The following is a 3,284-nucleotide window of genomic DNA, read 5'->3' as shown; positions in this document are numbered from 1 at the left end:
AACAACACCGCAGTTACCTGCGTTCACCGCTAGATGGTGCTGTAGCTTCACAGACCACCAGATTAAGGTTTTCTGGAGAGTTTTTTTTATAAACATAGAGAAGTTGTGTTAGAAGCCTTTGTGATGTGTTTACTGTGTAAAGTGTGTGTGTGTGTGTGTGTGTGTGTGTGTGTGTGTGTGTGTGTGTGTGTGTCTGTCTGCAGAACCTGGGCAAGATCTCTCTTTGTTTTCACTCCACTATCACAACAACATGATGGATTAGCATGTGTCAAAGTCCAGTCAGAACTGAGTGTGACCCAGACATCAGCTATATTTAAGCATATGACTTTAATTCTTTATGGGTGTGACAGCAATGGAGGATTTTGAGCAGGCAGAAACATGCGTGCAGGCCTGCGGACAGGAATTCAGAAGGTATCTGAAACAAGACGAGGCAGGCACAAAGAGAAGAATGAGGATAATTGTAGAGGAGAGATGTGGAAAGTTTCCATTCAAACATCACAGTGGACAGACTAGATATCAGAGCCAACACTGGATATTACTGGACACAAGATTGTCACACACAGGGGTACTCATAGCACTAACAAAGCAATCAGCCATGATGACAGTCCATGGTGCTTAAAGCTGGTTTGACAGAAGTGTTCTTCATGCTAGCTCTTCTTCAAACTTCCTCTTTTCTGCACATCTTCTTCCAAAATGGCATGTGTACATATGTAACATGCACAAAGAGCAGGGCGTCATTATGTAACCAGTAGTATGACATCATCCTCCTAATCGTGTATATTAAAAATTTGCTTTCAAGATTTATGCGCCCAGGGCCAGTAGCAGAGTAGGCCCTGAGGGAAAGCTGATGCAGTCTCGTCACATTAAAAGCTCCAGGCAGCTTTTAAAAGCTTCAGGAGGCTTTTAGCAGCGTCAATGTTTAACTTTCTTTTTTCATGTCAGGAAATGTGCACCATTTTTGCAGCCGTGTTTAAGTGAACTGAACGTGCGACCTTTCAGACTCAGTAGGGACCCCCACCCCAAACTGTGTGGATTGAGATGGGTGGGGTCTGTCCGACCCTTCAAATGTAGGAGAAGAAACCCACTCTGGGTGCAGTTAAACGGGCCCACCTCTCTGATTTCTGTTCCTTCAGCCACACATGACTGGAATTCCCAAAAACACTCCTTGGATCTTATCTTAGTAATTTCACCGCTGCCTGTTTGCACTTGCATGTGCCTGGGAATGGAATTTTACCAGCATGCCGCTGCTGTGCCTTCTACACGCCAAAAGGTGGCGCCCTCCACTTCTTCACAGTCCCATGAGGAAGTGGAGTCTTGCTGTATCACATCCTGCTTTTGTTGTCTCCGCCTCTTATGCAGACCACGCCACATGATGCATGAACGCGTACACACACACACACACACACACACACACTACCCCACCCTTGCTTGAGAAATCCTAAGGAGGAGGAGGAGGAGGAGGAAGAGGGAGGCCTTCTTGTTAAAGTGATCAGTTTCTTCATGGCCAGACATTCTTGACAAGACATGGTAAGTCCCTGCAAGCCCTGAAAACACCCTCAACAATACAAGTGTGTGTATGTGGATGAGTACGACACACACAATGACAAAGTGAAAATGATTTTGAGGTAAAATGTCTTCCTGATGAAGGCTCTTTGTCTCTCACAGGCTGTCACTCAGTGCAATATCACTGAAGAAGTGCAGACTGATTATTAGAGAGGGAGGGGCTCCATAGACAAAAGCAGCAATTCCTGGCCTAGAGCTGTTAATTCAGCCTTAAACTAAAGTATTAACACACCAACCTCACACAAAGAAAGCTGCTGCTGCTGTTCTGCAAGCTTTGGTGGTTGTGATATCTGGCTACATATGTATCACACAGATGTGTCTGTATACGTGTGCGTTGCTTGTTTGTTTACGCTGCCGCAGCAGAGCTTCAGAGCAGACATGTGGCCCCAGCCTGTGTTTTCATGCAGCAAAATCAACTCCTATTTCGTGTCTGTGCTTAATGCTCCTGACAGGGACTGTGTGTGGTGGGGGGGGGTTGCCCACCCAACATGACCTTGAGGATGATGACAGATGACTGGAGTGGAGGTTTTCTCTCTCTCTCTCTCTCTCTCTCTCTCCCTCAGCTACATGCTTCTCTTTGTTTTGACTGACGCTCTGCAAGGTTTTTCATCTATTTCTGGGGGGTTTGTAAATAAGATAAAAGTGTCACAGGAAATGAAACTCCCCAAACATGAAACTGTTATGTCTGCTCGGCCTGATCATAATATTTGGACTTTGAAACTGCTGTAAAAGCAACGAACAATAAGGAAGTATAGCTTGTTTATGAGTTATTTGTTCTAAAGGCACTGACCAGAAACATTAGGATGACTCTTGACTATTGATTTCATGCATCCTCTGAGGATATGCACATTTGTTTTCCCATGAAACCCCCTCTCCCTCTCTCTCCCCCCCACACACACACATATTAAGTGGACACATGCCTCTTGGCCTTATGGGAAATCCACCAGCAGCAGCGCGGCCCGGGTTACAAATAACCACATCCTGTTGCTCACAGTTGTGCAGACTTATATTAGTAATGCAACCACAGTGTGCACAGGTGTGAGGGGCTGCTAGCATGCTAACTTTAGCATCCATTTTGGACCAATCAGAAGAAATTACACACCGCATATCTGTGGACCTTGTGTTAAACATCTACCCAGTGTAGACAGGTGTGATAAGAACTGAAAGGCTTTGTGTCAGGGAGGGCGGGGCCAAGCGTGGGCATGAGCACGGTTACACTAAGGCTTTTGTTAGAAGCAGCAGCAGGACATGGGTTTTTTTTTCATAAACTTACACTGATGCACCTCAATCAAACTCTAGTATCAGACGGAGAGAGGCAGCACGTCCTGTTCTTTGTACATTTTCAGCCTGCAGCCTCCCCCATCCTCCTTTTGGGTAATTTCCGTTGAGCCTAAATTCCAGATATCCCACAGTTAAGATTCATAGGCCTGCGGTGTGTGTGTGTGTGTGTGGACTCTTCTTCTCCTTTTTCTCCTCCTCTTTTCTTTTCTTCATTTCCTCCTCTACATCACTCTGCTCCTCCTAACCCCCCCCCCCCCCCCCCCCCCCCCACTGATTAAGATAAACACATTCCTCCCCTTTTATATCCTCATCCTCCATTTCTCCTCTCGGCGCCTGTCCTCCACTTCAGCCCTCTGATGGTTCGGAAAAAGATTCAGCGTGATGCACTGAGGAGGTGTAGGTAGAAAGGTGTGTACTCAGACATTTCTTTTGACCAGACA

This window comes from Parambassis ranga, chromosome 2 (genome assembly GCF_900634625.1).
Source record: "Parambassis ranga chromosome 2, fParRan2.1, whole genome shotgun sequence".
Taxonomy (NCBI): Eukaryota; Metazoa; Chordata; class Actinopteri; family Ambassidae; genus Parambassis; species Parambassis ranga.
This window is presented reverse-complemented; position numbering follows the sequence as displayed.